General features: G+C 43.8%; 1 protein-coding gene across 2 annotated transcripts in view; it reads left to right on the top strand.

Annotated features, from left to right (window-relative positions):
- The window catches only part of LOC126162879 (ovalbumin-related protein X-like), a 143,792-nt gene that overhangs the window by 81,629 nt on the left and 38,696 nt on the right, over positions 1-23,467 (top strand). The window lies entirely within an intron of this gene.

The following is a 23,467-nucleotide window of genomic DNA, read 5'->3' as shown; positions in this document are numbered from 1 at the left end:
CTTATGCTCTCTCTGAAACTCTGTACAACCTCTGGTTCTTTCAGTTTATCCAGGTCCCATCTCCTTAAATTCCCACCTTTTTGCAGTTTCTTCAGTTTTAATCTACAGGTCATAACCAATAGATTGTGGTCAGAGTCCACATCTGCCCCTGGAAATGTCTTAGAATTTAAAACGTGGTTCCTAAATCTCTGTCTTACCATTATATAATCTATCTGATACTTTCTAGTATCTCCAGGGTTCTTCCATGTATACAGCCTTCTTTTATGATTCTTGAACCACGTGTTAGCTATGATTAATTGTGCTCTGTGCAAAATTCTACCAGGCGGCTTCCTCCTTCATTTCTTAGCCCCAATCCATATTCACCTACTACGTTTCCTTCTCTCCCTTTTCCTACACTCGAATTGCAGTCACCCATGAGTATTAAATTTTCGTCTCCCTTCACTATCTGAATAATTTCTTTTATTTCATCATACATTTCTTCAATTTCTTTGTCATCTGCAGAGCTAGTTGGCATATAAACTTGTACTACTGTAGTAGGTGTGGGCTTCGTATCTATCTTGGCCACAATAATGCATTCACTATGCTGTTTGTAGTAGCTTACCCGCATTCCTATTTTCCTATTCATTATTAAACCTACTCCTGCATTACCCCTATTTGATTTTGTGTTTATAACCCTGTAGTCACCTGGCCAGAAGTCTTGTTCCTCCTGCCACCGAACTTCACTAATTCCCACTATATCTAACTTTAACCTATCCATTTCCCTTTTTAAATTTTCTAACCTACCTGCCCGATTAAGGGATCTGACATTCCACACTCCGATCCGTAGAACGCCAGTTTTCTTTCTCCTGATAACGACATCCTCTTGAGTAGTCCCCGCCCGGAGATCCAAATGGGGGACTATTTTACCTCCGGAATATTTTACCCAAGAGGACGCCATCATCATTTAATCATACAGTAAAGCTGCATGTCCTCGGGAAAAATTATGGCCGTAGTTTCCCTTGCTTTCAGCCGTTCACAGTACCAGCACAGCAAGGCCGTTTTGGTTATTGTTACAAGGCCAGATCAGTCAATCATCCAGACTGTTGCCCTTGCAACTACTGAAAAGGCTGCTGCCCCTCTTCAGGAACCACATGTTTGTCTGGCCTCTCAACAGATACCCCTCCGTTGTGGTTGTACCTACGGTACGGCTATCTGTATCGCTGAGGCACGCAAGCCTCCCCACCAACGGCAAGGTCCATTGTTCAGCATAGTCAACACGTTATTGTAGCTAAGATAGACATGAAGTCCACTGCAGATGATCAAGAGATTGAAGAAATGTATGATGTGATAAAAGAAATTATTCAGATAGTTAAGGGAGACAAAAATTTAATAATCATGGGGGACTGGAATTCGATAATAGGAAATCGAAGAGAAGGAAAAATAGTAGGTGAATATGGACTGGGGCTAAGGAATGAAATAGGGAGTGCATGGTAGAATTTTTCACAGAGTATAACTTAATCATAGCTAACACTTGGTTTACAAATCATGAAAGAAGGTTGTATACATGGAAGAGACCTGGAGACACTGGAAGGTTTCAGATAGATTACATAATGGTAAGACAGAGATTTAGAAACCATGATTTAAATTGTAAGACATTTCCAGGGGCAGATGTGGACACTGACAATAATTTATTGCTTATGAATTCTAGATTAAAACTGAAGAAACTGCAAGAAGGTGGGAATTTAAGGAGGTGGGACCTGGATAAACTGAAAGAACCAGAGGTTGTAGAGCGTTTCATAGGGAGCATTAGGGAACATTTGACAAGAACAGGGGAAAAAAATATAGTAGAAGAAGAATGGGTAGCTTTGAGAGATGAAATAGTGAAGGCAGCAGAGGATCAAGTAGGTAAAAAGACGAGGGCTAGTAGAAATCCTTGGGTAACAGAAGACATATTGAATTAAATTGGTGAAAGGAGAAAACATAAAAATGCAGTAAATGAAGCAGGCAAAAACGAATACAAACATCTCAAAAGTGAGATCGATAGGAACTGCAAAATGGCTATGCAGGGATGGCTAGAGCACAAATGCAAGGATGTAGAGACATATATCACTAGGGGTAAGACAGATACTGCCTTCAGGAAAGTTCAAGAGACCTTTGGAGAAAAGAGAACCACCTGCATGAATATCAAGAGCTCTGATGGAAAACCAGTCCTAAGCAAAGAAGGGAAAGCAGAAAGGTGGAAAGAGTATATAGGGGGTCTATACAAGGGCAATGTACTTGAAGGCAATATTATGGAAATTGAAGAGGACGTAGATGAAAATGAAATGGGGGATATGATACTGCATGAAGAATTTGACAGAGCACTGAAAGACCTAAGTCGAAACGAGGCCCTGGGAGTAGACAACATTCCATTAGAGCTACTGATAGCTGCGGGAGAGCCAGCCATGATGAAACTCTACCATCTGGTGGGCAATATGTATGAGAATGATGAAATACCTTCAGACCTTGAGCAAGATGTATGAGACTGATGAAATACCCTCAGACTTCAACAAGAATATAATAATTCCAATCTCAAAGAAATCAGGTTGACAGGTGCAAAAATTACCAAACTATCAGTTTAATAAGTCACGGTTGCAAAATACTAACGTGAATTCTTTACAGATGAATGGAAAAACTGATAGAAACCGAACTCGGGAAAGGTCAGTTTGGATTCTGTAGAAATGTAGGAACACAGGAGGCAATACTGACCCTTTGACTTATCTCAGAAGGTAGGTTAAGGAAAGGCAAACCTATGTTTATAGCATTTGTAGACATAGTGGAAGACTTTGACACTGTTGACTGGATACGCTCTTTCAAATTCTGAAGGTGGCAGGGATAAAATACAGGGAGCAAAAGGCTATTTGCAATTTGTACAGAAACCAGATGGCTGTTATAAGAGTCAAGGGGGTACAAAAGGGAAGCAGTGGTTGAGGAGGGAGTGAGATAGGGTTGTAGCCTATCCCTGATGTTATTCAATCTGTATATTGAGCAAGCAGTAAAGGAAATATAAGAAAAAATTGGAGTGGGAGTCGAAATCCACGGAGAAGAAATAAATACTTTGAGGTTTGACAATGACATTGTAATTCTGTCAGAGACATCAAAGAAATTGGATGAGCAGCTGAATGGAATGGACAGTACCTTGAAAAGAGAATGTAAGACAAACAAGAAAAAAAGCAAAATGAGGATAATGGAATGTAGTCAAATTAAGTCATGCAATGCTGAGGGAATTAGATTAGGAAATGAGACATATAAAGTAGTAAATGAATATTGCTGTTTGAGGAGCAAAATAACTGATGATGGTCAAAGTAGAGAGGATATAAAATGTAGACTGGCTATGGCATGGAAGAATTTCTGAAGAAGTGAAATTTGTTAATATCGAGTATAGATTTAAGTGTCAGGAAGTCCTTTCTGAAAGTATTTGTATGGAGTGTAGCTACACTATGTGATCAAAAGTATCCAGACACCCCCATATTAGATGCATTGTGCTGCCATCTACTGCCAGGTACCCCATATCAGCAACCTCGGTAGTCATTAGACATTGTGAAAGAGTGGAATGGGGTGCCCAGCGGAACTCACAGAATTCGAACATGGTCAGGTGAATGGGTGTCACTTGTGTCATACATCTGTACACGAGATTTCAACACACCTAAACATCCCTAGGTCCACTGTTTCTGATGTGATAGTGAAGTGGAAACGTGAAGGGGTGCATACAGTACAAAAGCGTACAGGCCAACCTCGTCCATTGACTGGCAGAGACTGCCAACAGTTGAAGATGGTCATAATGTGTAAAAGGCAGTCATCTATCCAGACCATCAAACAGGAATTCCAAACTGCATCAGAATCCACTGAATGTACTATGACAGCTAGGCAGGGGGTGATAAAACTTGGATTTCAAGGTTGAGTAGTTGCTCATAAGCCACACATCATGCTGGTAAATGCCAAGCGATGCATTGCTCGGAGTAAGGTGCTTAAACATTGGATGATTGAACAGTGGAAAAGTGTTGTGTGGAGTGATGAATTGCGGTACAGAATGTGGCAATCCAATGGCAGGGTGTGGGTTTGGCGAATGCCTGGTGAACGTCATCTGCCAGCGTGTGTAATGCCAACAGCAAAATTCAGAGACGTTGGTGTTGTGGTGTGGTCATGTTTTTCATGGAGGGGGCTTGCACCCCTTCTTGTTTTTCTTGGCACTATCACAGCACAGGCCTACATTGATGTTTTAAGCACCTTCTTGCTTCCCATTGTTGAAGAGCAATTCGGGGATGGTTGTTACATCTTTCAACACAATATAGCACCTCTTCAGAATGCATGGCATGTGGCGGAGTGGTTACATGTCATTTCTTGTAATGTACTGGCCTTCACGGAGTCCTGACCTGAACCCTGTAGAACACCTTTGGGATGTGTTGGAACACCGACTTCGTGCCAGGCCTCACCGACTGACATCGATCCCTCTCCTCAGTGCAGCACTCCATGAGGAGTGGGCTGCCATTCCCCAAGAAACCTTTCAGCACCTGATTGAATGTATGACTGCGAGAGTGGAAGCTTTCATCAAGGCTAAGGGTGGGCCAACACCATACTGAATTCCAGCATTATCGATGGAGGGTGCCACAAACCTGTAAGTCATTTTCAGCCAGGTGTTCAAATACTTTTAATCATTTAGTGTATGTATGGAAGTGAAACATGGATGATAAATAGTGGAGACAAGGAGAGAATAGAAGGTTTCAAAATGTGGTGCTACAGAAGAATGCTGAAAATTAGATGGCTAGATCAGGTAATTAATGAGGAGGTACTGAACAGAACTCGGCAGAAGAGGAATTTGTGGCACAACTTGACTAGAAGAACTGATCGGTTGATAGGACACATTTTGTGGCATCGAGGGACCACCAATTTAGTACTGGAGGGAAGTGTTGGGAGTAAAAATTGTAGAGGGAGACCAAGAGATGAATACGCTAAGCAGATTCGGAAGGAAGTAGGCTGCAATTGTTACTCGGAGATGAAGAAGCTTGCACAGGATAGAGTAGCATGGAGAGCTGCATCAAACCAGTCTCTGGACTGAAGACCACAACAACAACAACACATCTTTATCCATATAAAAATGACTGTTTTTCTGTTATGAACATATGATCTCAAAAAGCAATGACCTGATTTTTGTGCAGTTTTTGCAAAATGATTGGAATTGTCTGAAGAAGGTTTGTAGTTATATAGCTTTCCCAACAACAATGTACTGGTTTTCTGTTAAAACCAACTGTGAGAAAGACAGTGCTGCAGTTCTCAACATTTTGTTATTGAGTTGGAACTTTATACAGTTATTGCATTCTCCACATAAATAATCATGGCTACTAAAGGGGCATCAGTTTGTAGGTTTACCATCTAGACATGAAAGAGAAAGTGATTAGGTGCTTCTCAAGGAAGCAAGAATCAACAAGCAAGCAACAAGTCATATCATTTACAGGTTGCTCCACCACATGCATCAGAATCTGAAGACCAATGCACAGCAAGAAATGTAGCCAACTGTTTATAAGGTACTTGATTGCATTAATTTTTTGAATATACATTTTACACCGGCTCAGATATACACTCCTGGAAATGGAAAAAAGAACACATTGACACCAGTGTGTCAGACCCATCATACTTGCTCCGGACACTGCGAGAGGGCTGTACAAGCAATGATCACACGCACGGCACAGCGGACACACCAGGAACCACGGTGTTGGCCGTCGAATGGCGCTAGCTGCGCAGCATTTGTGCACCGCCGACGTCAGTGTCAGCCAGTTTGCCGTGGCATACGGAGCTCCATCGGAGTCTTTAACACTGGTAGCATGCCACGACAGCGTGGACGTGAACCGTATGTGCAGTTGACGGACTTTGAGCGAGGGCGTATAGTGGGCATGCGGGAGGCCGGGTGGACGTACCGCCGAATTGCTCAACACGTGGGGCGTGAGGTCTCCACAGTACATCGATGTTGTCGCCAGTGGTCGGCGGAAGGTGCACGTGCCCGTCGACCTGGGACCGGACCGCAGCGACGCACGGATGCACGCCAAGACCATAGGATCCTACGCAGTGCCGTAGGGGACCGCACCGCCACTTCCCAGCAAATTAGGGACACTGTTGCTCCTGGGGTATCGGCGAGGACCATTCGCAACCGTCTCCATGAATCTGGGCTATGGTCCCGCACACCGTTAGGCCGTCTTCCGCTCACGCCCCAACATCGTGCAGCCCGCCTCCAGTGGTGTCGCGACAGGCGTGAATGGAGGGACGAATGGAGACGTGTCGTCTTCAGCGATGAGAGTCGCTTCTGCCTTGGTGCCAATGATGGTCGTATGCGTGTTTGGCGCCGTGCAGGTGAGCGCCACAATCAGGACTGCATACGACCGAGGCACACAGGGCCAACACCCGGCATCATGGTGTGGGGGAGCGATCTCCTACACTGGCCGTACACCACTGGTGATCGTTGAGGGGACACTGAATAGTGCACGGTACATCCAAACCGTCATCGAACCCATCGTTCTACCATTCCTAGACCGGCAAGGGAACTTGCTGTTCCAGCAGGACAATGCACGTCCGCATGTATCCCGTGCCACCCAACGTGCTCTAGAAGGTGTAAGTCAACTACCCTGGCCAGCAAGATCTCTGGATCTGTCCCCCATTGAGCATGTTTGGGACTGGATGAAGCGTCGTCTCACGCGGTCTGCACGTCCAGCACGAACGCTGGTCCAACTGAGGCGCCAGGTGGAAATGGCATGGCAAGCCGTTCCACAGGACTACATCCAGCATCTCTACGATCGTCTCCATGGGAGAATAGCAGCTTGCATTGCTGCGAAAGGTGGATATACACTGTACTAGTGCCGACATTGTGCATGCTCTGTTGCCTGTGTCTTTGTGCCTGTGGTTCTGTCAGTGTGATCATGTGATGTATCTGACCCCAGGAATGTGTCAATAAAGTTTCCCCTTCCTGGGACAATGAATTCACGGTGTTCTTATTTCAATTTCCAGGAGTGTATAATATTTCAAAAGATTCTAGCATGATGAAAATATTGCAACTGTGAAACTGATTGTCTGGGATGAATGCAGTATGGCACATAACAAACTGCTTGAAGTGAAGTGACAATTGAAATCTTCAATATTTATGAGAAAATTCACAACCATTCAGTGGCTCTCTCATTTTATTAGTAGTTGACTTGTGACACACTCTATGAGGTATACCAAAGTCAACACAGGCTGATGAAGTAAATACTTGCCTCAAAGCATCACATCTTTGTTGACACGTGCATGAACTCCCATTAGAGACCAATATGTGCATACGTCTACAGCAGAATACATCACCTACATTTTCAAAACAGCTGTTAGATATTGGCAACAGAAAAGTTCCAGCTGATACCGCCACAAAATATATTTCATTTCCATTAAACTTCTGTGTCACTGTTCTGTCAGTCGAACAAATAATTGAGATGGTTTTCCCAGAAATTGCCACAAATTACAAAAGTCACCTATAGCTTTGCGAACATGCTACCTTAGCAGCTAGAAACATCAGAGCACTGATATTCTTTTGCACAACATTGGTTCACCTCAGTTGTGCAATGGAAACAGGCTATCCATAAAAAAAACTTATGCTAAATGTTATTGAGGTGACAATTCTGAATGGCAAGTTATTGTATCAGGACGATGTGAAGAATAGCTCACATGAACACAAGTCACCAAGATGTTTACAAGTGTCACCTTTCATGACTCAGGCCATTTACTTCATAGCTTCACACAACCTTCACAGTGTATGGCGGTGCCAACCTCGCCAACATGTAGCTTACCTATCATGGCACCACTTTCTTATGCTACATCATGTGCCCACTCAGCACCACATGGGTATCCCTCTGTGGGAAGGTAACCAGGCCACAGCCAGACCCTGCTGCAGCCAGTACCACTGTGGGCTTGATGCTGGCCACACTAGCAGCCCACCAATTGGAATCATCATCCTCATTGTGAGCACCTGTCACTGAAGTGGGGCCACAGTCTGCCACTCTCAGGTGCCACAAGTTATCCCACCAGCAGCCATTGACATTGAGCCATTGCCTCTGACAACAGCTGGTGCCTAACATCCCAAAAGTATTGTCATTCCACCAGCAACTATCATCATCTCCAACATCTGCCAATGCCCAGTGTCCAGGAAGCATCATTGTCCCACAAGCAGTTATTGTCATCAAGCTGTGCCTCCAGCATCTACTGACACTCAGTGTCCCAGAAGCATCGTCATCCCACTGGCATCTATCATCATTGAGCTACACCTCTAACACCCACCAACACCTTATGCCCCTGAAGCCTGTTGTCCTCTGTGTGCTTGGTTGGATCCTACCATTGATCATCCTTGGTCCCTTCTGCTTGCCACCTACTTTGGCTCACGGACTTCATTGTGTACAATGTCTAGCAGTGACATTTCTGTATGTACATAGTAATGTGGACATTCATCCACAGACGCTGTATTTGAGTTTTGTTTCCTATATCGATAACAAACAGTTGTGCAAATGTGTGCGTTTCATTGGTAGTCTGTAGCCCCCACCCCCCTCAGCCATGGGCACAAAACAAGTCAAATGGAAAAGATGTGCTCATTTCACTTATTTCTATCATTCCCACCAACATGCTATTTCATTTCAAATGACTACAGATCACTGTTGGACTACCATTCTCAACTAACACCAACAAAGCACAATGTCAGTCACTTCAAGTGTTGGATTAAATGTTTTTCACATGGTGTGTTCCATGCTAATGGGTGGGACAGGAGAAAAATTTATTTGTTTTTACACAAGATGGATAAAGCAAAGATATTGCATATCCCAGAGCACTTGAATAATCTTATTCACATATGACATTCATTAAGGGCTACAAATTGACCACAACCTAAATTGGAAAACTCACACTCTAGACTTAATGAAATGCCTTAGTTCAGCTACATTTGCAGTATGCATGATAGCAGAAATAGGTGATTTAAAAATGAAGAAGTTAGTTTATTCGACCTACTTCCATTCACTAATGAGTTATGGAATCATCTTTTAAGGAAACTCCTCTCACAAAGAGAACATTTTCAAAATTCAGAAACGAGTCATTAGAATTATATCTGGTGTCAGTCCTAGATCATCATGCAGAGACATCTTTAAGAAACTTGGTATTCTAACTACTACTTCTCAGTACATATACTCATTGATGTCCTTTGTCATTTCCAACATGTCTCTTTTTACACAAAATAGTACAAAACATGATTATAATACCAGAACCAAAAACAATCTGTATAAGGACTATAAAAGCTTAACATCAGTACAAAAAGGAGTCGAGTACATGGGTACTCATATGTTGAATAACTTAACTGAGCATATCAAAGGTCTTGTAAGTGATAAAGATCAGTTTCAGAGTGAATTAAAGAACCTGTTGGCCAACTCCTTCTACTACATTGATGAATATCTTCACAAGAATTATAGCTCATAACTCTGTCTGCATTAGAATTGTACAATATCCATGTATCTGAGTAAGAAAGTATCTTAAAAAAGAGGGCAGTGGTTTCCTTGCCACCAGATTTGCCCTCTATTTTGCAAGACGATGCAACGACTGTGGTTAAGGTCTTACGGTTTTGTGTCCTGTCCAATTTGTTGCCTCGGATTTTAGGGAGAGTATTTTAATGTGCTGCTGGGTGACTGGCTCACCCAGGTTTTAGGTAAGAGGTCCGCCAGTCACGATTACCTACTTGTTTCCCTTCGATTTCTGTTCTCTTTTCCTTGTGTCTCCTTTCCTTTTTTAGTGTGTTTCTTCTCCTCTTGTTTTGCCTCTGCATGTGAGAATTTGGAACTGTGTCAGGTCTGTGTCTTTTAGCCGTTCTCCTTGTTCGCTGTCCGTCTTCGTCCCTTCACCGCATGTGTTCCTGTTTCTATGCATTTGGGCACTGATGACCATGCTTAGTGCCCGAAAACCTCAAACCACACACACACACACACACACACATACACACACACACACACACACACACACACACACACACACACACACACACACACACACACAAAATTGACTCTTTCTACATCCCAGAGACTCATCTCCAAGGGATCCATGGTAAACGATAAATGTGATGTAATTTTGTTGTGACTTGCCGATGATCCAAAGCACCGCCGTGCAATTACACGCGTCCTCTACGTGCGGCGCTGTCTGCCAGCCATGCAGCAGCTGCGCCACCTAAGCGGCCAGCCGAGCAACGGCCGCTAGACTGGGACTCAGTGTTCATTCGAATGTTAACGTGTGCACATGTCTTGCTTGTCAACTTACTCTGTGACTTATATGTGTTGTGTTGTTCTGAATATATGTGTTCAACTTGACATTATAACAATTGGCGACGAGGTAGTGGATTTTTCCTTTTCACCGCTGACCCACAGGTTTCCATGGCTACTGTCGAGCAACTATTGCAAAGTCTCCTTGAACAGCAAACGCTTCTAACGGCGGCGATTCGCGATTTCTTCGCAGCGTCAAATGTGGGGCGTTTCTCGTCGTTGGCTATACCTTCTTTTCCTCCTTACGATGAGACGGCGGAAGACTGGTCTGATTATGAAAAATGTCTTCGACAGCACTTCTTGACATTCCATGTCACAGACGAACAACCATGTAAGTCTCTGTTCCTTTCCTGGATTTCACCTCAAATGTATCGGTTGTTGTCGCAATTGGCTCCTTTGAAGGATCCTGCGTCTTTGTCCTTTGCTGAAATGTGCTCCCTTCTGTCTGTCTATTTTCAAAAGCAAACGCCTGTGGTAGCCTCTTGTGTCGCCTTTTATCGTTGTCAAAAAAAGCCGCATAAAATCCTATTGCGCTTGGGCTGCTGAACTTCACGGCCTCAGTCGAAAGTGTCAATTTGTTACTCACGTTCACAAAGAATCCTATGCCAATTCCATGGTACGGGATGCTATTATCCGGTCGGCGCCCCACAAAGAAGTTCAGCAACGTGCCCTTCAGTTGGCAAATCCGACTCTCGATGAAGCTCTCTCCATTGCGCAGTCTTTTGAAATTTCTCGCACTGCTGGGACGCAAATAGAGGCGTGGGGTGATGTCGGGAAAATACAACCTCTGTGCGCTGTTGATGACGCGTGCGGCGCATCCCCGCCGGCTGACATGGCCGCAGTGCGCTCCCACACGCAGCCTCGGCCTAGCCGTAAACAACCCGCTAAGAAACTGCAGCAAAACCCCCGGCAACTTCCTTCATGTCCGCGGTGTTTTACGAAACATTCACACGAGGATTGTCCCCAACGTTGTTCTGTGTGTCACAATTGCAAAAAGAAAGGTCATGTGTCTTCCGTTTGAAAATCTGACCGCATACATGATGTTCATGAACATGACGCTGATTCTGATTCTGTGTTGTCTGTCAATTGCACTTCTTCCCTTTCAGTTATTCCTCAATGTCCAAATCCTTGGTCGAGATGTTCACATGCAGGTGGATACCAGTTCTGCTGCCACTATAATTAATTCTCAGACGTATCTTCAGTTGAGTTCTCCACTCCTGTCACCTGTCACTCGGCAATTACGGACGTACAATAAACAGAAGATTTCTCTCTTGGGACAGTTTAATGCTGAGGTATCTTACAAATCCGTCGTTTGCACTGTTCCCATATTTGTGGTCGACCAGAGCAATGCAGAAAATCTTTTTGGTTTCGATGCCTTTCGCATTTTTGGGTCCTCCATAGATGACTCTGTCAATATTGTCTCTGATGCTATTCCTTATGCTCAACTGGATTCATTGTCAACATTTTCGTCCCTTTTTTCTCCTGGGTTAGGCCATGCAAATGACTTTGAAGCTCATATCATGCTCAAACCTACGGCACGGCCTAAGTTTTTTCGGCCTTGGCCCATTCCTGTGGCCCTTTGTGATCGGGTAAAACGGGAGCTGGATCATCTCGCTACATCAGGGGTCTTGCTTCCTGTCACTTCCAGTGAGTGGTCCTCTCCTGTCGTTGTCGTTGCTAAGCCAAATGGTGATATTCGCCTCTGTGGCGATTTCAAAGCCACTGTACATGCTCAATGCCTCATTGACACCTACCCTATGCCCCGACCTGAAGAACTGTTCACTAAACTTGCTGGAGGCCAGTATTTTTCTAAAATTGACCTGTCGGAAGCTTATCATCAACTTCCTCTCAACGCTGCTTTCCAGCAGTTTCTGGTCCTTAACATGCCTTTCGGCCTCTATCAATACCAACGCTTGAAATTCGGGGTTGCTAGCGCCCCTGCTCTCTTTCAGCGATTCTTGGAACAATTATTGCTCCCTGTCCCTGGGTGTATCAATTACATGGACAACATTGTCGTCACTGGCTCCACCACTGAGGAACATCTTCAAAATCTCCACACACTTTTTCATGTCTTACAGACTGCCGGTCTTAAGTGTAATCTTCAGAAATCACAATTTTTTCTGGCATCTATCACGTACTTGAGGTTTCAACTCTGTCGGGATGGTATTCGTCCGCTTCAGCAAACTGTCGCTGCGATCGATGCCCTTCCTCGCCCTACATCTTGTGGAAAATAGCATACTATCACAAGTTTTTACGATCTGCAGCTTCAGTGGCTCAGCCGTTGCATTGCCTGTTGCATAAAAACGTGCCTTTTCACTGGTCCGCGTCATGCGATGCGGCTTTCCAGAAATTGAAGACTATGCTTCTTTGTTTTTAGGTATATATATATATATATATATATATATATTTATGCATTTATGTTGGTTTGTTTCGTAAATATTATTTGTATTTTTACGCTGGGTCTTGCCTAGGGAAAACTGCTATCGAACGATTACATCGATAGGTCGTGTGAAGAATCAAAGTGTGTAGGATCTTTGGTAGTGTTAACTCTGACGCGTGGAGCGCGGGCAGAGAGAGAGAGAGTCTGGCTGGAGTAGCGAGTGGAGCAGGTGTGTTGTGTGACGCTCACGCGAGTTGCCGCGCTTTCGGGGTTTGGCAGCATGTAATTGCGCTCGACTTGCGATGATAGTTTCTGACATGGTGTCGCGGACGGGAAACATTAGCACATCAAGAGCCCGTTTCGTCTGGTGACCGTGTCGAGAAGAAGGCGCGCCAACATCCAGCTTCTGCAACAGCGACGGCAGACAATGAGTGACTGTCACCATCTCCTCGATCGACGGTTTCAAACCTTCAATCAACCAACAAGGAAGACTGCAAGCACATAAAGTTTTAGAACTGTATGGCAGACCTCAGCTTTTAAAACTGTTCAAATCACAAAATTACAGCAACTTAGCATGAACCTTTGTTGCTCATTGTCCCAATTGCATTACCAAGCAGAGTCCCTTCCTTTTCCGAAATGAACCCGAGTGTCGTTGAAATTCAAACGCCAGCATTAAAGTAATATAGCTAATTCATTTTCACTGCTTTAATTTCAAAGTTCAGTTAAGGCATTCATAGCTGGCTACAATATTTAGATTACACAAGCACGAATTATGAGTGCGAGCTTTGTTACCGTATTTTAGCTTACCTGTGACTGCAGCTCAGCTTGGTACGTACTAAATTTTACTATTGTTAATTGTTCAGAATCATTTAATTCAAGTTCAAAGTTAAATCTCTTATTTCTAAATTGCGTAGATGCAAGTAGCTTTTGAAATGATTGTTGAGGTAGTCCAAGACTAACCGTATTTTACTGAATTTCGATGTGCTTGAGAAAGAAAGCCCACTATTAACTTCAGTCACTAAATTAACTTTCGATTTTCCTGTTTTATTAATTCTTTTGCTAAATTAAGTCAGAGTGTAGCTAAATTGATTACTTCTGACAAACTTTCAGTTTTCACACTACACATGTCAACCTTCAGTTGCTACGCTTCTAGTGCTAATTATATGTGTAATAACCTTTCTTTTTCAGTTACTATAGTAATTGTCCTTAGGACTGGCGACGGTAATTTCCCCCAAATCTCAAATACCTAATTACCGCTAGTTAATTGTTAATGTAACGGCTGCAATTTTGCTTTCTTTATTAACTTTACCCCTTTTCAAAATTAATTTCCACCAGTTTCATTAGCATTTTTCCTTTCATTTAGATGTAACCCTTTCCTCCCTCTTTACCGACAGGTTAACTTCGGTGACGATTGCTTTTCCAAAATTCCCATTAGGTACACGCGGTTTCATTTTTCACTGTCATTAAGGTCGATAAGTGAGGGGGAGGTTACACGTGGTGACCTGGTGACAGGACAATCTTCAGATTTGAGGTTGTTCAGGACACGAATTTTGCATTGTGCAAATCTCGTAACAAAGTACTGGTTACGTACAGGCCGTTACGTCAGCGAGAATAAGTAGTGGGAGTAATCCTAATTATATTTGAGATTTGGCATTTATATTGAAATTTATTAAAATGAGTGAAGGCAACAATTTCCAAAATTTGGTAGACTTGGATATGGAACAATCGGTCGAACAGTGGGAAACGCGCACCGCAGTACCCATTGTTCAGGGGCAGGTGGCTAGCATGAAAGACGCGACCGCCGAAACGCAACAAAGAGCAGAAATGGAATTCCAAACTTTAGAAAATGTTTTGGAATCGGAAGTGAAAATCAAATCTGAATCCCTTGATGACGAATACGGGGAGATAATTAAAGAGGAAGCCGCTACGGAAGTAAAACCGGTAGTTTCCGGGAATTTAACTGATTTATTGAATGTTTTGATTAACGAAATCAAGAGTCAATCGGCAGAAATTAAAGCTCTGTCTGCCAAGCAAGAAGCTCTGTCTGCCAAGCAAGAAGCTCTGTCTGCCAAGCAAGAAGCTCGGGCTGCCAAGCAAGAAGCTCGGGCTGCCAAGCAAGAAGCTCGGGCTGCCAAGCAAGAAGCTCGGGCTGCCAAGCAAGAAGCTCGGGCTGCCAAGCAAGAAGCTCGGGCTGCCAAGCAAGAAGCTCGGGCTGCCAAGCAAGAAGCTCGGGCTGCCAAGCAAGAAGCTCGGGCTGCCAAGCAAGAAGCTCGGGCTGCCAAGCAAGAAGCTCAGTCTGAAAAAATTGAACGGATGCTGGACAATCAGAACAAAGCTATTAACATTGTTAACAACAATGTTGGAGTTGTTAACACAAAAGTTGATAAAATCAAAGAAGATATTGTTGTAACTAATACCGAAATTGGTAATCTTAAACAGGAAATGATAGGCGTTCAGGCGGAAATTGCGAGCATAAATACTCGTTTTTATTCGGAAATTAGCAGAATCGAGAAAAGTGTAGGAGAAGCAGTTGCTCCGATCATCGAGAATAAGGTGACGGAACAAATTCAATTAGTGAAAAAAGAGGATCAAAAGAAGGTGGAAACTTTAAAGGCTTTACTATCCGAAGTAGATACCAAAGTGACGAAGCAGGCTAATACCTGCGAAGAGAATAAAAGGGAAGTAGAAACGCTTGCGACAACCACTTGCCAAGTAATTACGAGAGTGTCGGAATTAGAAAAGAAACTTGACGAAAAACAGAGCTATGTGCCAATCTGTGCACATAGTTCGTAATTGTTGATGAAAGAGGAACGGTTCGACCCCTTGAAAAAAGGCGGTATACACGCGACGGATTTCATTAAGAATTGTGAAAGAGTTTTACCCAGATCATGGACTAATGAGAGAAAAATTAATGCGGTTATTGATGTGCTGGCTGGTGATGCCAAGCGTTGGGGCTTAAACCTCAACATTACGAACCTAACTTTTGACGAGTTTAAAAATTTGTTTCTGGCTGAATACTGGTCAGTGCAAAAACAGCAAAGTGTCTGGTGCGAATTTGTCGTATCGAGGCCTTTCGATGCGAATTTGCGCGGTTCGATGAAAGAGTTTTGTGAGGGCTGGATCCGCAAGTTGGAATATTTGCGTGATCGCCACACGGAATCCGAAATAGTCTGGGAACTCTACAAGAAGCTTCCAGATGATACAAAACGCTACGTAGGAAGCAATTACAGGACAATAAATGATTTCCTGGAAAGAGTGGAGGACGAGGACAATTGGCGCAATAATCGCGAAAGTGGTAGAGGCCGTGGTAACAACAACGGGTACCACAGCAACCACAACAACGATAACCATGGGAATAATGCGTACCGCAACCATGGCAGCAATAACAATAATGGTTCGGACCGTAATAACAATCGGTACAATGCAAATAATAACAGGAATGACGGAAACCAGTATCATACTAGCGTGATACGGTCTTCGCAGAATAGTAATAACGCCAGAGGGTGTGGTCAGCCACCTCTGCAGCATCCGGGAGCGTATCTGCTGGGACGAGACAGGGAAACCATTAGCCGCGCCGGTGAGGGGCCCACCGGGCGTGGGGAAATTTTGGAGGCCCAATAACAGGAGAAAACCCAGGTGTCGTCGTTATGAAAATTCCGTATGGAATATTCAACGGCGGGAGAGTGTGCCAGTGTTAGGAGAAAGGAGTGCGCCCACAAGTAGTAGATCAGCTGTAGACACGGCAGTAGAAAATACATTCACTTTCGGTGAGAACAATTTAAGTAGTGTTCTGGAAATCGATTGTAAAGTGGCAGCTGTAACACCCAGAGCGGAACTGGAGATTGAGTTTAAGCATGATTCGCAATTGTTGAGAGAAGATCAGATGTCGGATAACACGTCCGTCATTGAGCGAGGGGATGCAAAGAGGGCTGAGGTCTAGTTAAGGCAGTTCGGTCGCTTATACGACGAACTAAGAGATTATAGGGGTCTGTATGGGAGAAGCGTTTATGGGGAGCGCGTGCAGGATTTGCCGCGTCTCATCCCGCAGGAAGATAGTGTTTGTGAAGTGATAGAAAGTTCTGGCCCTAACCAGCAGACTTTACCAGAAATAGTTGATGTTGATGGGGAGCACGAGCAAGGTTCGTCGTGTTTCGTCCCGCAGGAGTTAGATGTTGAAATAGTAACGGAAAGTTCTGACCCTGACCGGCAGACTTTATCGAAAGTTATACTGGTAGAAGTAGCCGACCCATCCGATGCAAAACTCCAGTTTAAACATTGCAAAAGTATTGAGGAGAAAGATTATGAGAATTTTAGTGATAGCTGGACACGATTGGTAGAAAAGCACGTAGATTACAGCGTGTATGAGGTTGGAGCTGACGTTATACGGTCAGATGGTAGCAGTGTGGGTTGCACAGATCTAGAGGAAGTAATTGCAGGAACTACTGGGCACATTCCTCCAGGTAGATTGGCAGATGAGATCAATCTGACCAAAGTGGAATCAACGAAGGTGACAATTAGTGAATTGATAGCAAAGCAACACCCACCAATTGACGAGTTACAGGAAAAGGTTTCGGTATTGGAGGCGAAGCTACAGACTAAGCCTCAGGACAAACGTGTTGAAATTAAAACTGTATGTGAACAGAGGCTGAAAAAGCCGCCAGATAAGCCGGATTTAGGATCAAAGCTGGATGGTTTTTTCTGGAATGACCTGGATATAGACGAGGATTTACTGTGGGAAAATAAAGAAACAGTCGAGGACAAGTGTAGACAGATAGTAGTGTCTGTTAATATGCACGACCTACAACTAAATGTGTTGATTGACACCGGTGCAGAATTGAGTGCTGTATCTGGGAAAATATTTGAGTTACTGAAAGACAGACCTGGCATCGTAGTTATGCCAGTAACAGGAGTGAAAATTATCGGTGCTACTGGGAAGGCCAGTAAACCGGTCACAAAACAGATTTTTGTCAACTTCGAGATATGTGGGGCATGATTTGAACAAGAGTTTGTCGTTGTGCCAGACTTGACTACGGAAGTAATTATTGGGTTAGATTGGCTATTAAAGTACCGTGCAGTGATTAATTGCGAAAGCAAAACTTTGACATGTATGTCACTAGATAAAACAATGGTAGTTGGTTTTGACGAGGCAGGAGACGGTGTGCATAGGCAATACCAGCCTATACACATTGTTAACTGGCCGGATGACATTGACGTTGGATTGAATTTGAACTGCCGTAACGTGAGGAATTTCGGCATTGACAAAAGTGTAGAAAGTGAATTGGAAGAGATAATCAAATTCCCTCCACGGATTGACATTAGTATTGGTGTGAAAAAAGATCATTTGCGAGAAGTAATGAAGCTAAAAGCCGATGCTCGCATACGTCGTCATGACGCTAAAGCGCGTTTTGCTAAGTTTGCAATCGGAGACTTAGTACTTGTAAAAGCTCATGAGAAATCGAGCGAGAGAGACCATGAAATCTCTAAATTTAAGTTTGTTTATAATGGACCATATAAAGTCATTGGTATACCTCACACAAATGCTTATTGCTTAGAGTATCCAAGCTCTGGAAAGCTATTAGGTATACGGAACATTGTAGACCTGGAATTGTACCAACCTTGGATCGATTAATACCACACAATGGGTAATTTGTACAGTATGTAAATATAGAGTGTAAGATTTAAGGATGTGCCATGTTGCGATGCTTTTGCCTGACCTAGAGGTCATTAAAGAAGTTGTAATTAATAAGTAATTAATGTTGATTAAATGATTTAAGAGTTACTGAATATTAATCAATTTTAAAACCAAGCTGCTAGTTTAAGTTTTCAGCTGAGTCACAGTAGATTAAGGAATGTGAATATGATTTTGTAACTAGCTGTTAGATTTCATGAATGTGTGTTTTACTAGTCATTGCCGATGTACTTAGACGCTGTTTTAAGTTTCAGGCTAGTACATGCGTGTGATGATGGACAGTGTCGAGTTATCCACTGTGATAGTGTTAATGGAGTCCTTGAGATTACTCGGGAGTGAGTTTTACCGAAAGAATTCAGTGAAACGGACGCTCTGGAAATGCCGTTACAAGGGCGAGAGAGATCAAGCGTGCCGCACAGGCGGGCGCAACAATACTGGCGGGGCGGAACCGCTGTCGGCTCTTGTGCCGCTGTCGGCTCTTGTGCCGCTGTCGGCATTCTTTGTACTTGCGAGTACGGAAGGCGGAGTTGTTTTTCTTACCGGACAGCTGATGTGAAAGAATTCTGTTGTCAATATTTATGTTTTTTTTTTTATCTGCTGTATATTATTTTCTTGTTTAGTGTTAATTGGACATGACGAGAATATTAATTATGAAAAGGCTACATAAAAATGTGTATTCTATGTAATTAATTATTAATTTGCGTATTTTTATATACCTGTTTTTTATGGCCATGTACTCTGATTAATTTTGTAAATTGTATTTCATTTCTTGATACTGTTAGGAATTTTGATGATTTTAGAATAGCTAAACCATTTTCTAAGCTTCCTACGAATTTTAATATGTTGTCAACCTGTTTTATTTTGTGCAAGATGACAGAGTGGAATAAGATTAGGAGTGTCTCCACTCAATTATTATCGTCTAAAAATTGGTTTATGGTTAATTAGACGAATGCTAAATTTTGTTGATGTTTTGAGCATATGCATTTCCGCTGTTTCTTTTTTGGGACATTTTCTGAGTCTGTTAACGTTACATGAACATCCCCAGACAATGTGGGGCACGTGTAACGCCGGAAATGCATATCCTCCTATTTCCATCTATTGTACTATTTCTCCTTGCTTTGTTACCTCAAGATATGACATTTCTGTCTCTTTATATATTGTAATTGTTTTAATGTATATATATATATATATATATATATGTTGGTTTGTTTCGTAAATATTATTTGTATTTTTACGCTGGGTCTTGCCTAGGGAAAACTGCTATCGAACGATTACATCGATAGGTCGTGTGAAGAATCAAAGTGTGTAGGATCTTTGGTACTGTTAACTCTGACGTGTGGAGTGCGGGCAGAGAGAGAGAGAGAGTCTGGCTGGAGTAGCGAGTGGAGCAGGTGTGTTGTGTGACGCTCCCGCGAGTTGCCGCGCTTTCGGGGTTTGGCAGCATGTAATTGCGCTCGACTTGCGATGATAGTTTCTGACATGGTGTCGCGGACGGGAAACATTAGCACATCAAGAGCCTGTTTCGTCTGGTGACCGTGTCGAGAAGAAGGTGCGCCAACATCCAGCTTCTGCAACAGCGACGGCAGACAATGAGTGACTGTCGCCACCTCCTCGATCGACGGTTTCAAACCTTCAATCAACCAACAAGGAAGACTGCAAGCACGTAAAGTTTTAGAACTGTATGGCAGACCTCAGCTTTTAAAACTGTTCAAATCACAAAATTACAGCAACTTAGCATGAACCTTTGTTGCTCATTGTCCCAACTGCATTGCCAAGCAGGGTCCCTACCTTTTCCGAAATGACCCCGAGTGTCGTTGAAATTCAAACGCCAGCATTAAAGTAATATAGCTAATTTGTTTTCACTGCTTTAATTTCGAAGTTCAGTTAAGGCATTCATAGCTGGCTACAATATTTAGATTACACAAGCACGAATTAAGAGTGCGAGCTTTGTTACCGTATTTTAGCTTACCTGTGACTGCAGCTCAGCTTGGTACATACTAAATTTTACTATTGTTAATTGTTCAGAATCATTTAATTCAAGTTCAAAGTTAAATCTCTTATTTCTAAATTGCGTAGATTCAAGTAGCTTTTGAAATGAGTGTTGAGGTAGTCCAAGACTAACCGTATTTTACTGAATTTCGTTGTGCTTCAGAAAGAAAGCTCACTATTAACTTCAGTCACTAAATTAACTTTCAATTTTCCTGTTTTATTAATTCTTTTGCTAAATTAAGTCAGTGTAGCGAAATTTATTACTTCTGACAAACTTTCAGTTTTCACACTGCACGTGACAACCTTCAGTTGCCACGCTTCTAGTGCTAATTATATGTGTAATAACCTTTCTTTTTCAGTTACTATAGTAATTGTCCTTAGGACTGGCGACCGTAATTTCCCCCAAATCTCAAATATCTAATTACCGCTAGTTAATTGTTAAAGTAACGGCCACACATTTACTTTCTTTATTAACTTTACCCCTTTTCAAAATTAATTTCCACCAGTTTCATTTGCATTTTTCCTTTCATTTAGATGTAACCCTTTCCTCCCTCTTTACCGACAAATCAACTTCGGTGACGATTGCTTTTACCAAATTCCCATTAGGTACACACGGTTTTCTTTTTTCACTGTCATTAAGGTCGATAAGTGAGGGGGAGGTTACAGGTCGGTGCAGTCCTTGCACACCGTTTTTCTGACGGTTTGGAACAACCCATTGCTTATGCCTCCAAAACGCTCACGGATTCCCAACAAAAGTATTCTCAAACTGAAAAAGAAGCTTTGGCCATTATTTATGCTCTTCATAAGTTTGGTGTTTTTCTCTATGGCTCAAAATTTCATCTTGTTATGGATCACAAACCACTTGTTTCCTCATCCATCAACGTCACTTCCCTACAAGGCTGCACACCGTCTCCAGCATTGGCCTCTTTACTTGTCTCGTTTCAATTATGAGATTCATTTCCGGCCAACGGCTCAACATGCAATTGCTGATGCTCTGTCTTGCAAATGCTGATGCTCTGTCTTGCCTTGCCATGGGTCCTGATCTGGCATTCGATAGGGACGAACTTTTGTGTTTCCACCTGGATGTTGCCAAGCAGCGGGTTTTGGACGGGTTCCCCATCACTGGGGACAGGCTTGCGGCTGCTACGGGTTCTGACCCTATCCTCTCCTGGGTTTTACGCTGTATTCAGAAGGGTTGGCCAGATCGCCCATCCGCTAAGACTTCTGATCTGTTGCGGAACTACTACGCTTTGCGCTACCACTTCACGGCTAGGGATGGTGTTATCCTCCTCTCCACTGACAATGCTTCACCACGTGTTGTGGTACCTGCGTCTTTGCGTGCTTCGGTCTTGCACCTCCTTCACCAAGGGCACTGGGGTGTGTCTCGCACAAAATCTCTGGCACACCGTCATGTGTACTGGCCTGGCATCGACTCTGAAATAGCATACATGGTCGCCGCCTGCGGTCCTGGTGCGTCACAGGCCGCTGCCCCGAAGTCATCTTTGTCACCGTGGCCTTTGCCTGAGAAGCCCTGGGAGCGCATTCATGCTGAATTTGCGGGAGCCTTTTTAGGTACTTATTGGCTCCTTATAATTGACTCCTACTCTAACTTTCCTTTCATTGTCCGTTGCACGTCGCCTACCACCGCGGCAACCACCAGTGCTCTCACCCGCATTTATTCTTTGGAAGGCCTCCCCTCTACTCTAGTTACTGATAATGGTCCACAATTTGCCTCTTCCGAATTTGCGGATTTTTGTGCTCGCCACGGCGTTACGCATGTCACGGCCCCGCCGTTCCATCCATAATCAAACGGTGAGGCTGAATGACTGGTCCGCACATTTAAGGCTCAGATGCGGAAGCTTCTGACTTCTTCTGCTGCTGATGAGGTGCTTCTCCAGTTCCTGGCGTCTTACCGTTTCACCCCCATGGGCGACCACAGCCCGGCTGAGCTCTTACATGGCCAACAGCCCCGCACGCTACTTCATCTTCTGCGGCCTCCCACCTCACGGCCGCGGGTGCCTTCACTTGGCCGGTTCACCGCCGACGACCTCGTCTGGGTACGGGGATATGGCAGGCAGCCAAAATGGAGCCCGGGCCACATCTTAAGACACCGTGGCCGACGCCTGTATGAAATCCAGACGGACACGGGTGTTGCAGTGCGTCATTCGGACCAGCTTCGGCCTCGTGTGCCGGCAATGCCTGTTCTGCGTGCCGCTACACCACCTTCGGCTCTACCTGACACTCGGGACCTTGGCATCTCTCAATACTCACAACGCAGCCCTCTCACTGTCATCGCGATGCCAGCACAAGAACGGACGCCACCAGGAGACGTGCCCACGCAGGAACCTGATGACCATCCTCTGTCAGAACCAATCTACTCGCCTCCTCCTCCAACGGATGCAGACACATTGTCCATGTCTCCTGCCGCAACGGGCAGATTGGTGCATGGGGCCCCAGCAGATTCGACCCCTACGTCTCCTGTCATCTCGACCCGTTATCATCGGTGACACTTCTGTCCGTATGGGAAGCCTCCTCCTTGAGACTTTATGGCAAGTCAAACAATGCCTATGGACGATAGCCATCTCCAGGACACCTCCATCAGGACCAGTGCAACAATTTCAAAGGGGGGAAAAGTGTTGTGACTCGCCGATGATTCAAAGCGCCGCCGCACAATTACGCGCATCCTCTACGTGTGGCGCTGTCTGCCAGCCATGCAGCAGCTGCGCCATCTAAGCGGCCAGCCGAGCAGCGGCCACTAGACTGGGACTCAGTGCTCATTCAAATGTTAACGGGTGCACATGTCTTGCTTGTCAACTTACTCTGTGACTTATATGTGTTGTGTCGTTCTGAATATATGTGTTCAACTTGACGTTATAACGAATTTATTTCTACATATATATATGTGTCTCATTTATTTGTATCCACTTCCAGTAAACTAAAAAATAATCAAAAGAGGCATTGCAATGCTTTATCTAGTAGTAAATAAGTAAAAACAGATCAACATATATTTGCCTTTAAGTAACAAAAGCAATTACTATACAGTAACAAACGTAACTGCCATAAAAATCCAACACTCTTCTCAGTTGAACGAAC

Source organism: Schistocerca cancellata, chromosome 2 (genome assembly GCF_023864275.1).
Source record: "Schistocerca cancellata isolate TAMUIC-IGC-003103 chromosome 2, iqSchCanc2.1, whole genome shotgun sequence".
Lineage (NCBI taxonomy): Eukaryota > Metazoa > Arthropoda > Insecta > Orthoptera > Acrididae > Schistocerca > Schistocerca cancellata.
Note: the sequence above shows the minus strand (reverse complement) of the source record. Positions and strands in the feature narration are given on the sequence as shown.